Source organism: Gavialis gangeticus, unplaced genomic scaffold, assembly GCF_001723915.1.
Source record: "Gavialis gangeticus isolate Ggan-Ray unplaced genomic scaffold, GavGan_comp1, whole genome shotgun sequence".
In the NCBI taxonomy this organism is placed as follows: Eukaryota; Metazoa; Chordata; order Crocodylia; family Gavialidae; genus Gavialis; species Gavialis gangeticus.
Window position 1 is genome coordinate 18,631,113 of NW_017729000.1, and position 14,233 is coordinate 18,645,345.

Below are 14,233 nucleotides of genomic sequence, written 5' to 3' on the forward strand. Positions count from 1 at the left end.
GTTTAAGCAATTCAGCAAGTGAAATGATAGGAAATAGTTGCAGGGGAACTATCAATTTTATTTAAAGGCAACCAACTGCATAATAGGAAAACATAAATTGTTAGTTTTCTGGAGGGAAACTGCACAAGGAAAGCCAGCTGTACACCTAAGTCTGAAATCTATGATTGCCTTCTCCATTACAGCACCTCTCCACCCAGAGGACTGAATACCCACTGAATACCCATTTTTCAACGTTCTTCAAAAATTAAAAGGTAATGCAGGCCTCAACTAATTCAGTTAAGTTGGGGAAACATCAAAGTGCTTGGTAACTCCAGACATGAGGGGGTAGGATGTTTTTAAAGTAATATTTAAATGAATTTGGAAATAAGGCAACATTTTCCATTAAGAAATATCAGTTGCTTCATTTGAAAATTCAAAACTTTTAAAAATGTTTGTTAGGGCTATTTTGACTAATTGAGTTGGCACAAATTCAAGAAATTATTTTTGCCAACATGAATCTACATTTTTGGTAAAGAAGTGTCAGCATTAATTTGCCCAGTTCTAGATTTGGCAATAATGTTAATTATCTATACATTTTTGCCTATCAACTCATACGTAAATCAATTTCCTGTCAAAGAATGGTACAATGGGTAAATGATAGCCTACCACACAGATTGTATAGGATTAAGAGTGACGAGAGTGATGGTTACCTATAGAGTGACTAAGTCAAAGCAACAGCAAAGGAGGAGTTACATTCAGCTGTCAAAAGGTATAATGGCATTGCACACATGGTATCTCATATTTTTCACATTTTTGTTTTCTTTTGGATATGGATAGCTGTTTGTGAAGAGGCTTCCCCCACCTCTTCAGAGCAAAAGCAAAGAGAGCAAAGAAGCTTACCAGAGTGACAGGAAGCCAGAACGATGGAGGGAGAAACACAGCCACCAGAATACTGATTCACGAGCTTCTGCTTCTTCAGGTTTGGCGTCTGCAGCATCTGATGCCCTTCTATGGAGGTGAGCCCTGGGGAAGAGGAGAGAGTAAACAAGGGTGTGATCCCAGCAGTCAGAGCAGCAAGGATGGAGGCTCCAGCGGAGCAGAGGAGAGGGAGAATTGATCCCTCAGCTCAAAAGAGCTCCAGCTTCAGGAGGCGGGCTGCAAGGTCCATCTGCGGCAAGTCCCAGAGAGGGAAGGATGGAAAGAGCTACCAAAGACAGTTCAACCAAAGAAAGGTTGTTTTTCTTTTTTTCTTTTCTTTGTGTTTGATATATTACCAAGTAATTTAGAGAGTAAAAGGCTGAGCAAAGCGAAACCTTCTAGGGGAAGGGAATCATAGAATCAAAGGACCAGAAGGGACCGGGAAGATGTTCAAGTCCAGTCCCCTGCCATGGGCAGGAGTTTATTGGGCTCAAACGAGCTCAACAAGATGCTTGTCCAGCCTCCTCTTGAACACCTCCAAGGATGGTGACTGCACCACCTCTGCTGGGAGCGTGTTTCAGATTCTAGTTCAGAATCTATACAGAAAAGAAGTTTTTCCTTATGTCCAGCCGAAATTTTTCCTCAAATAGCTTATGCCCATTGGTCTTCATCCTCCCAAGGGGAACCTTCCAGAAGAGTTGTTCCCCTAGATCTTGGTGCTCACCCCTAACATACTTGTAGGTGGCTATCAAGTCATCTCCCAGTCTTCCCTTACTCAGACTGAATAGACCCAGCTCCCAGAGTCTCTCCTCATAGGACCCATCCTCCAGGCCCCTAATCGTATGGGTGACTCTTCTCTGTACCCTCTCGAGGTTACCCACATCCTTCCTGAAGTGTGGTGCCCAGAAATGGACACAGTACTTCAGCTGTGGCCTCACCAGCACCAAACCAAGAGGGAGAAGCACCTCTCTAGATCTATTAGCAATACATCAGCTGATGCACACCAGAGGTCTATTTGTCCTGCTGGCAACTTCATCGCACTGCTGGCTCATGTTCATTTCCTGGTCAAGAACTAGTTTCAAAGTAAAAAAGAAAGAAGACAGAAAAAAAAATAGAAAGTGTCTAGCATTCCAAGATCTTGAGACGGTTCAATACTTACCTAACCTGTGTAGTCTGCTGACAGTTACCATTCTCTGGCATACCCGTGAGCAGACCTGTTTCTCAGTTTGCCAGGACATTTTCCATCTCAAAAAATAGCATAGAAGGAGATGCTGAGCTAAAGAAAAGAAAAGAGCAGCAAAGAAAAAGAACATCTGTTGGCAGCTAACATGAACTGCCATATAGGAACATCTGGTTGGTGTTTGGCTGGGGTGTAAGGCATGGGCGACTGGTGCCGCCCTAGCTGGGGGGAGCATGGGGTCAGCGACTGGGGGAGGGTTCCCCTGCGGCCAATTGTGAGACGGCCGATCGCTACAGCTAATCACTGCAGCCGCTTCTGAAAGTGGCTGTGGCTGTGGCAATGGCACTCCACTCCCCAGCCGGCACTCCCACCTGCTCCCCCTGCCCATCACCTAAGCAGCAAGTGCAGCCAGTACAGGGTGTGCACAAGCACTCTCAGGGAGTGCACATGCACCCCTGACATGTCGCCACTGGTATAAGGGGAGATTGAAGCCCCAGAGGACACAAGCCTCATATATCCTTGAAGAGAATTCTCAAAAAGGGAACACCTCCCGATACCTAGAAGTGATAACAAGATGTAGCAGGCAAGTACAGGGTGATTACCACTGCTAGAGTCTGCAAGGAGAAAGTGCGCGTTTCCTCCAGGCACAGTCCAATGGGGTGCATGATCTATGGAGACCTCGATTTTCTGCAGCAGATGCTGACAATGTTCTCTGACCTTCTGGACTCTTCAATTATGTGCAGTGTATGCAGTTGAAGTTTTGTGGTCTGGGAACCTCAGGGAAGGCACATTCATTATTTTGGATGAATTCAACATTGGGTATATGCACAAAGGCAACATGGACACCAATTATATCACACATATACAACACTGGGGAAAAACCCTGCTTCAGACAGACATAACTATACCTTTTGACCTAAAGAAAAATCACTTATTACTATTAGTAGGGATGGCTTTCTGATATGCTTATCCTCTAGGCAATGGCTGCTCTCCATTCAGCAGAGAGCAGTATTACATTCATAGAAGCAGTGATTAAAGCAGTCACCATCACAAGCATGCAACACTACTTCTGTCCCTCAGCAGCATTATTACTGTATTTTCTATTTATTGTATACAAAAGGATTTTAATTTGTTAATTAGTCAGCAAATTTAAAGATTTACTTGAGGACCACGTACATAATAAATGGCACTTCTGCATATTGACATGTGGAAGCTATATTGTGAGGTAAACCACTGAATTTTGAAAAACTGACCATCTGGAAGTGAAGCAACAAAGCTGGTGAACTGCACTGTCCTTCTACCAACAGTGAACTTAGCATTAATTACCTAAGACTATGTATTATGTTTGCACTTTGGGATTTGAATGAACTTCTGTTTCATTCATTTGTTAAATCCTACAAAAAACAACAATGGCAGCATCAACAACAAGCAGCAATCTTTTCACATCCCCTTGTGACAGGTCCCTGCCATTGTTCATCCCATGATTTATATGGAAACTCAGAGTAAAGTCATTAGACCACCACAGGAAGCAAAAAACATTCAAGGGGATAATGATCACAGTGAAATCTTCACAGTAGATGAGCAAAATGTAATTCATCATAATGTGTTTCTGTAATTTTGATACATTGGCCAATATTCATAATGCTCAATGGTCCCTCAGCCTTGCAGCCCTACATGTGCATCGTGGTTGTTAGTGATTGCTCAGGAGGAAATGATGTGTAACTGTGGCAGGGCACATTTGGTGCCTGCCACTTTAAGGGCAGAAAATGGGCAGCAGCCAGGTGCCTAATGAGGGCAGCCATTTTTGACCCAGGGGTATAAGCTGGGCTGCAGTTTGCTGCAGGAGGAAAGAGGTAACATTAGGCTGAGAGGCTGCTCCAGCCATAGTAAGGAGGTAAGGGCAGGGACTATGGGGTGGAAGTGACCCCTTGTCCTGGGTAAGACATAAAACTGCACCCTGCCAGGGAAGAGTGGTCTGGTGGCATGGGAGCCCCCAGGAAATGCCAGGCCAGTTACCTCCCTGGTGAAAGGCACCTTATAACCCCAGCCCCACATCCCTGGTGGTCTTCTAACAAGCAGGGGGAGCCCAGGCTCATTAAGGAGTCTTGAGGCAGGGCTCAGGTCAGAGGAGCTCAGGCCATGCCCAGGCAGCAGGGGAAAGCCTGGGGGTGCAAAAGAGACCCTGAGAGAGGGGCAACAAGTAAGAGAACCCCTCAGTGAGAGGGGCAACGATTAATAAGGCACTGAGAGAGGGGCAATGATCAGAGCGGACCTGTGAGTATGGGTGAATGAGGAGGCCCAACAGAGGTATAGTGGCCCAGTGAAGGGCTAGGAGAGAAATAGGCCTACAGTCATAGACTCACTCAGTCAATGCTCAGGTGAGGGTAGCGGGAAAACCCAACAAACTGCACTGGGGCTAACTGAGGTGAGGAGAGCTGAACCTGACGCTGGGTGAGACCAGGCAGATGAGTGTGGCCCCTGAGAGAAAGCAGTATGAAAGAGGCTGGGTGAAAGCCAGCAGAGTGAGTGGGACCCCGATGAGCAGAGACAACCAGAGAAGGGTGCAGGGCCCTGCCCCAGACGTGAGTAAGCTGGCAATGGATTTGGCAGCGGGGCGCAGAGAGGGTGCCGAATGGAAGCCAACAGCAGCAGAGAGTTGCTGTGCCACTCCACCTGGCTCCATGGGGCCCCAAAGCCCGGGGCCTGAGGCGGTCGCCCCGATTTGCTTCCCCCCCAGGGACAGCCCTGCTAGTAAGAGAGGGGTAATGTGTGAGTGGCCCTCCAGAGCTGTAGAAAAGAGTTACAACTGTATGCCCAGTTTGCTCTGGCCATAGGTCAGAGAAGTAACACCAGAGTAACATCTGCGAGGCATTGGACCTGTGGAGGGGAGGCTGGAGCAGGTATTAGGCCCTTGTCAGTGGGGCAAGTAATGGCTAGCCTCCCACTTTAGTGACAACTCTCATATTTTTCCATCAAGGCGTGGCAAATGAGTGAAGTGGGCGGTTACCCCAAAAGCAGGGCAGCCAGCAAAGACCTGACAAGGAGGCCACCCTGTTACAGTAACAAAGAAACAACTGCCTCATGAGGAGGATAAAGAGAGAGCTGTAAAGTTCATGTTTGAGGTATCTACATAACTAGGTGTTTGTGCACAGGAACCTCTCTAAAGGAATCAGAAAAATGAAAGAAGTAACCAAAATAACATTTAGGTAATGATCAAACAAAATGATATTCGAGATGCTTTGAGGTGATCATGTAAATTAAGGTGTATCTGTTAGAGGTGAGGGCTGAAGTTAACATGATGAACTTAACACATGAATAGCTTTGTGAAAGAAGAAGCAATAAACTGATACAATTCAGCAAAGTTCAGCAACATTAGTAAATTAACTAAAAAGTCCATTAAGGGGTAAGGGAAGTCACTAAGAATAATTTGTCCCTAGATGCACTTTATTTGCCATTCTAAATATTAAGCCTTAAAGGGACCACAGCAACATTCCAGGGGCACAGATAGCAAAACAAAGAAAAGTTAAGAACATCAGATAATACCTAGAAAAATGCCACCCATGAAAATGTTTTATGTTTTGTTTTGAATTAGCATTTTCTTGCCCTTATTTTGGTTTCCATGCAACATTTTTCCCAGCATAGTCATCCGGATTCTTTAAAATTTCTTATGCCTCCTTGAAAAATATAGGAAAAAGTAAATAATTTCTATATGTAAAAGCCTCTCTCTTTATTTTGAGTGAAGTGAATGGGAATTAAGCATCTAAGAAACATACCGTATTTACTTCAATAGAAGATGATGTCCAATACTTACATTTGATATATGACATAATTATAAATTCCCTGCAGCCTGTTCCTCCCTGCCAATTGGTGACACATAGGGAGTGCATGCAGGTGCACCCCATGAGATTGGCGGTGCACCCCCTAAGAGAAGCACTGCTGACACTGTCGGCAGCACCTGCGGGCAGTCACTGCTCACCACCCCCTCACCCTGTCAGCAGCATCTATGGGCAGTCGCCGATCGCCACTGGCCACTGCTGGCACTGCCAGTAGCATCTCAGGATGCTCGCCAACTGCTGCACCCTGAACTATGTACAAATTATGCATGATATTAATCTAAAGCCAAAAGGCTCATGATTTACCATATAGTTCATTAGTAAGGTCAACAACATTTCAAGCCATGGTGACCTAACCCATCACTGTTCAATATGTATGTACTCCAGACCTCTTCTCCCCAAGAGGATCCATGTGCTAATTAGCCCGCCACTCATGACTGGAACTGGGTGTCTTTTCACGAGTCCTGGGATCCTCCAAAATTTATATGCAGGTGAGGTGCAGGGCAACCTGGTCGAGCTGCATCTCATGGAGGGCAGGGCCACACTAATCATATGCTACAGGCTGAGGGCAAGAGAGGGATTCTGGGTGAACTGTTTTACACTCCATTTGGTGATTTTTTTTGCCAGACATTTAAGGCTGGTCAAGAAACAGGAATCATTGGAAATGGGAAAGAAAGGCACAGCTCAGCTGTGGGTGAAAGGGGAAGTTAAAAGATATTCAATGTAGTGGCTCACCATGACTTAAAGAGTGGGCACTGAGGAGGACAGAATGCAATGGGCACTACCATATATTTATTTAGACAGGCTGTGCTAACCTATTTTTGTAAAAAGGTCCTATGCATATTGCTTGTCAGCTTCTTGAAGGCTCAGGGCAAGTGTAGTAGCTTCTTAACCTGGCAGGGAAAATACCATGTATCTGTTTCCAAGAAGGCAGTTTTCCTGAACTGCTCCACAGGAGTACCTGCCAATGTGCAGCAGCTTTAAACCGAGTTTATGGAAATGGGAATCTCTTCCCTTGCTTGCTTCGAGAGCCTTATGGTTAAGGGCAAGCAAAACTCAGGGGCATCTGGACCCTAAACCTCCAGGCTTGAGCCTGCAAGTAGGATGCCTGCCAAAGGTTTTGGAAACATCTGAAGCCCCAGGTGTGGGTGGAGGATGTTTGCCAGTAGTAGGGCCACTTCTGGTTGTGAACTCTTGGATTTGGAATTAGTTTTGGCTAATTAGGCCTTGGATACAAATTATAAATATATATATAAAGAAGGTTCCTATGCATATCAGGTACTTTTAACACCAAGGAGAGGGTATTAGGGCTAGCTCTGGCCCTTCCAAAGCCAGCCTGGTATTTCAGTGCCTCTAGGCCCTGTGCCAGTTTCCTGCTAAGGAAACACCTGCCCACTTTTTTTTTAAATGCCAAAAAGAAAGTTTCCCACCAGCATTTTTGGCACCAGGAGAGAGTATCAGGGCTTGCTACAGTCTCTCTGAGTGCTAGCCTAATACTGCAGTACCTGAAAATCTGGTGCTTCTTCCCTTCTGGGGGAATAACTGCCCACTTTTTTTAAGGGCCACACATAAAAAGGTTGTCATCAGCATGTTTGCCCACTACAGGCCATGTGTTTTATAGCCACACTCACTGTTGGCTGCATTTAATCAGCTTCATAGATGGTTTCTATGACTGAGCACATGCTGCTTTTAGCAGCAGTTTAATGATAGACAGTATATTAATGAGGTTTCCTTCCCTGCAAAATTAAGATGAGGAGCTCATCTTATATTTGAGTAAATATGGTAAGTAGTTTAGGACACTCTCTCCAGGCACCTAATTGCACCTTCAAGTACCTAAATACCTTGGAAAAATCTGCCCTTAAGTGTTTTATTGCAATTTCTAAAAACAAACCTAACAAAAATTATTTAATGGCAAAATCAGCTATCCATTGCTTTATACTTCTTTCTTAACCTTAACCAGTGATGTATGCTAACAAGTACTGAGTGCCTGTGTGTTTCTCAAAATAAAATGCAACCAATTTCTTAATACAAGTAGAACATTTATCACTTCCCCTGTCAGTATTTTGTTTGTGTACTAAACACCTTTCCAATACTTTGTCAGGTACCCAGCCAGTGAGATTATTGGGAAGTAGTTTGGAGACAGCAGAACAAACATAAAACTAAGCATATGGTGCTCAATTCAAAGAAGTGATGTCAGCTTCATCACCACTGAGATCTCAGAGAATGCATCTTGGATGCAAATTTGTCTTGTGAAACCAGGGGAAAAATAACAGTTATATTTCTAAGGAAATAAGGTAAATAAAACTGAACTGTGAACAAACTAAAAATGGTTGGCAACCCTGTCCATTCTTTTTTCCCTTGTTTTCAAAAGTCATTAGGATTTGTCCCTACCCCAAATTTGGATTATGCTGAGAATGTGCTACACATAGGAGAAAAACATATTAAAGAAGCAACCCAACAATATGAGAATGAAATTGGTTTCAAAGCTGTGTTTGAATAACTTACCATGACATTAATGTGGTTCTTGTTTTGTTAAAGGGTTTTTTGGAGGAGTTTATTTTTATTTTCTTCCAGTAGGTTGTCAATACATGTGATACAATAATTCGGGATAGAACCAACATTGAATACTTGATCTTTACTTCTATCATATATTATTCTTACAGTTTTGTTTCTATGGGGCACTTTCCTATTTTCAATGAATGCCAAATCTCATCTGTTATCATTTGAATGCCAATCATACCTGAGATGTAAAGAGAAGTGTGAGGAACAGTAACCCAAAACATGAAAAAAACCCTGTAACACTGAACATTCAGGGAATAATAACCTCTGGCAGGAAGGTTAATTAACAGAAGGCAAAAAAGTTCTCATTAAATGAATTTAATTAACCTATGATCACTTGTCAGCCGCAATATTGTAAATGAAAAAAGGACAGCAGGTAGTTTGGTCATTTACCATTTTTTTTCCTCTTACATTAAAAGAATGAGTCATGTTTCAGTGGTTTCTGCTCTTCATCTCTGTACACATCTACCATTAGCTCTCAAATGGAGTGCAATCTCACAGGGTGCTGACACCATCCAGTAACGTTCAACATTGGTCCCTTATATACCATATCACACTAGCAACAAAAGTGGAAATTAGCTGACAGTGTAGCTGCAGTTGAGAATTACCAGGTGATGCTTATTACAGACAAATTTACAAGTTCAGTTGAAGGGAATATAGAATTAGATGGGACAAGTTTGTTGTTAGCAATGATATATAGTTCTTTTGGAAGCTGAGTTGACTTCTTAACTAAATCTTTTCTAAGGTGCAGAGTTGTTGCTTACAAGGTACATCAATAGCAGCAGACAAAACATGGTGTCAAAAAGATATTCCAGTGGGGGGGGTGGGAAATGCCTGGTAAAAGCCGTGAAATTCATTCCATTTTTGCCTGACACTACAGTTTGAACCTGTATCGCCCTGAAGGAATACACATTAAGAATATGTTTGCATGAAAATGAATAGCAAATCTCTTCCTGGTATCAGAAGGAGCCAGATTAGACACTAAATTTACTGCCTTACTTAGCTGCAAGTATGGTATACTGAAGGGCCATGCAACTGGCAGCCTGCAGGCTGCATGCAGCCCACAAGGGGTTAAGTTGAGGCCTCCAGGCTCCTAGTCAGCCACCACTTCCCATACTGCTCCAGCTGCAACAGCCCTTGGAGTCTCTAGGCTATCCCTCTCTCCTCTGGCTTCACCTTCCTGCCCCAACTCAGGGGATGTAGCAGTGTGGTGCATGGCAGGAAGCTAGGGGTAAACCAGGGGCTGCATAGGCACACAGTGCACCAGTGCGGAAGAGGTACAGGCGTGTGGTGCAGTGGAGGGGTGCAGTGCTGGGGCAGAGAGGGTGCTCATGCAGTGAATTAGGACGTGTCCATGCAGTGTGCAGCCCAGGGAGATATTCAGTCCCCTGCTGCTTAGAAGTTGGTCAGCCCCGGTATAATGAATATGATAATAACAGCACAGCTCACGTATATGCTTCAGACTAAAAATTCAGCTTCATACTAATTATTATTATTATTTAAATAGCACCCAAAAATATGCTGGGCACATTGCATACAGATACATTTACAAACTAATATTCACTGATCTGTGAAGAATTATTCATTCAAATGATGTGTGAATGACATTTTACTAAATATTTAGCCACCTGTATTCATGCCAGAAAAATAATAATTCTTATAAGTAAATGTCTCTTCCTGCTGTGGTACTTCTTGATGTTGCTGCTTTATTTGTTTCTGGCAGCTATGATTATTTTCCGGCTTTTCTTATCTCTGCCACTTTTATTTTCCTGAACACTCTGATGGTCATTTTCTTTCATTGCTGTTTGTCTCCATTATTATTTTCTGCAATGCCAGGAGTTTATGAGCTGGAATTAATAGCAACCATGGCTTTTGGCTATGCCAGCCTAGTGCACCCATGAAACTTATGGCCTATCCTTTCTGTAGAGCAGAAATTATTTTGTCCTAAACATTGCCCCCAAGTGAGTGTCTCTATTAAGGAATAGTGAAAACTGCTGATATCTTCATCTCACTGTCTTTGAATTTCTGTATATCTGCTTCAGAGCATGTATTTATTCAGGAGATTTCTCTGACAGCCACATTACTGTAATCTGTGCAAGATGCCTTTTTTCTTTTTTTTAAAAAAAAAACCAAATCAACCCAATGGCTAGTTCCAGATCTTTATTTAGCTTCATAGGTCAATTCATATATATAAAGGTAGAAAGCTAGTTATTTGTAGATGGATATATCTGGTTTCTAAAAAAGAGCAAAGACAGCCTAGAACAGGGGAATTTCAAACTGGATCAGATCTGAGGTCCGTGTACGCCAGTAGCCTGTTTTTGATGGTGGACAATAAGAGTTGATCCAAAGGAAGTTGTAAGAACTCTGCTGTAAGCAATGAGACTTTATCTGACCCCTAAAGGCAGCATCCTGATCTCTGATAGGCAGATTGGATTAAGACCTGAAGCAGGAGATTTAATGTCTTTCCAAAATGTTGTTATTGGTAATTATTGTACACTGGATATTCTGTATCCAGCAGCTTGCTGCAATGTCAACCTCAGTCTTTTTCCTTGCGAAGTACATTGAGGATCTTCCCTAGTCTTCCTGAAGACAAATTACCCTGCATCCTGTGTGCACCAAAATCTAATGCCCTGTCTTCTCTACAATATCCTTCTTTCTTACTCTACCGCTTCCCACACAGAGTCTACGATTTGTTAGATTTGTATTGTAGAAGCACTGAGAGCCCCCACTCAATATCAGTGCATTATAATATGTAAAACCCATCTCTTTCCCAAAAAGGTTATTTCTGTCTAGTTTGCTTTCACAAGTAACAGTAGAGAATTCCTCATAGCGTGTTTTTGCAACCATAAGCACATGCCTGACAGACCTGCTCTTCCTTTCCAATCTTACATTTCTCAAAACCACAAATATTGCCATATCACCTTATGATCTGAAATAAGACACTTGATGGAAGTCATAGGGAAAGAAAGGAGTGGGTGTTAGGAAAACTGAGAGAAAAATTAAAATATATAGCTTTGAACTTAAATGCTGGTTTCTAACCAACAGAGGAGGAAGGTTCTGGAGCATTGACCTGGAAGATGGCATAGAGTGCATCTTTGCAACCTCAGCAAGGTTGCAGGGCTTGGGACAGATCTTTAAAAATCCTGAGCCTGAATTGATTCAATCTTTGCAGGTTAGTCTAATCTGGCTAGGCTGAGCCAGTTTGCAACTGCACAGACATTCCCTCTGGACTGGGGAAATGCAGGCACATGCCTTCAGTGGCTCAGACTACAAACCAGGGGGTGCTAGAGCTACTCTCCCTTTCTTTCTACAGTACTGAGCTGAGGGGGGTATGGCCAGGTCATGGCAGGGTGCAGGATTAAGGAGGGGTGTAAACCCCTACCCTGCCTGCACCATCCCAGGCTTTTCCCTGCTCACTGCTCAAGGGACAGAAAAGTTCGCCAGTCCCTGCCCCAGGATAGCACTCTGAGGCAAAGGGGGAGGGGGAAGAGGAAGTGCAGTGCATGCATCTGTTGATGATACTGAGCATTTCAATCTCCCTCTCCCTGCTTCTTCATACTGTCTGCAAACCTGACAGGTGAGGGAGCCAGCAGGGAGCTGATAACAGCATTTATCAGCCCATCAACAAAACAAAAGTTTCTCTCATTAGTTCAAGCTCTTCTTTAACATATTTTTCCAAAGAAGGAATGAAAGGACATTACCAGCTGACCTGTTAATTAGCTCCAAAAAGTCCTAAGCAGACATTGTTCTGTCTGCCTGTCCCAGTGAAATTGGAGACACAGAAACACCTCTCAGCATTAGCTAGTATACCACATGCCTAGGGTCTGTGGGGCTGTGGGCCATTCTGTGGGAGATGGGAGGGAGGGGGGATCCCTGCTGGGGCAGTAAGCAGGAAATGGGTGGAAGGAGGGCAGGGGGAAGCCAGGCAGACACTGCTATACCTGCAGTCTCTGCTGGAGCTCTGTCCAGGGAGAGGAAGGGCAGGGCCAGCCCTGCTCTGGAGCAGAAATCACAGTCCAGCCAGCCTAGGCCAACTTAGCCCAGTGCTGCAAACCATCTGGGATGCTGCGGGACTCTGGTTTAACTTAAACTGGGAAGGGGTCTGGGACAGACATTTCATAACCTAGTTTGACCCAAATCAGTTAAGTCTGACACTACACTCAACCAGTTTTATCTTAAACCAATTTCAGTCATTTTTACACTGGTTTATGCTCCCTGAACTTGTGTTCTGTTACAGGTTTAAACTAGTTTCTGATGACTTAAACCAGTTTATGTTTAATGTCTGTCCCTAGCCCAGATGACACCAAGCTGGAGGGACTAGTAGATATTCCAGAGGGTAGAGCTTGGATTCAGAGTGACTTGGACAGCTTGGAGGTTTGGGCCAAAAGGAATCTCATGAGGTTCAACAGGACAAGTGCAAAGTCCTACACTTATGATGCAGCAATTCCATGCACCAGTACAGGCTGGGGGCTGACTGGCTGAGCAGCAGCTCTGCAGAAAAGGACCTGGGGGTTACAGTGGATAATAAGCTGAATATGAGGCAGCAGTGTGCCCTTGTTGCCAGGAAGGCTAATGATATACTGGGCTGCATTGGTAGATGTGTTCCCACTAGGTAAAGTGAAGTGATTATTCCCCTCTGTTCAGCACTGGTGAGGCCACACCTGGAGTACTTGTTCAGTTTTGGGCCCACCACTACAGAAAGGATGTGGACAAATTGGAGAGAGGCCAGCAGAGGGCAATAAAAATGGTGAGGGGGCTGGGGGACATGACTTACAAGGAAAAACTGAGGAAGCTGGGCTTATTTAGCCTAGAAAAGGGAAGACTAAGGTGGGATTTAACAGTAACCTTCAACTGTTAAACCCCTGAAGAGGGGTTTGAGAGAGGATGGAGCTAAACTGTTCTCAGTGGTGGCAGATGACAAGATAAGGAGCAATGTTCTCAAATTGAAACACGAGAAGTTTAAGTTAGATGTTAGGAGGAATTTTGTTACTTGGAGGATGGTAAAACACTAGAACAGGTTACTCAGAGAGATGGTAGAAGCTCTGTCCTTGGAGATTTTCAAACCCTGGCAAGGCAAAGCTTTGGTGAGGATGATCTAGTTGGGGATGGTCCTGCTTTGAGCAGGGGGCTGGACTAGATGGCATCCTGAGGTTCCATCCAACCCTTTTTATGATTCTATGATCTTCCCTGTAAGGATATTGAGGGCAAAACACCTAAACAGTAACAATATAGAGCTTCTTAAATTTATGAAATAAATTATATCACATGGCTGCCTGTGGATGAAATCCAGACTCCAGGTGTTTTGAGTGCCTGTTGATGCTGAAATCTGGAAATGGCAGGATGGGAAGCTGTATATTTTTTGCCTTCAACCTTTTGGGACTACTTTCCCACTGATAATCCACAGAAGCCAGTTCTAATAAACCACAAAAAGGTAAAAACAGCAGGTACAATAAAGGGATGAGAATGTGGAGTTAGGTCATGAAGGATGGAAAACTAACCACCAAACTCTCTACTTTCCAGCCCTAGTGCCAAGTACACTTTAACTTTACCTTCATCAATAAAAACCAAGCGATCAACGTACAAGCAAAGCTATTGTTTAAATCCACACACAAATTTCTAGCTGAATGAAAGAATCACGGGTAACAGACACTAATCACAACTCTCAATACATAGCTGGTAGGTGTTCAAAAACCATAGCAAGGGATGCAGTAAAATTATTTGAATAGAATAAACAAAAGCATAGAAATCATAAGGAAGTAGGGCT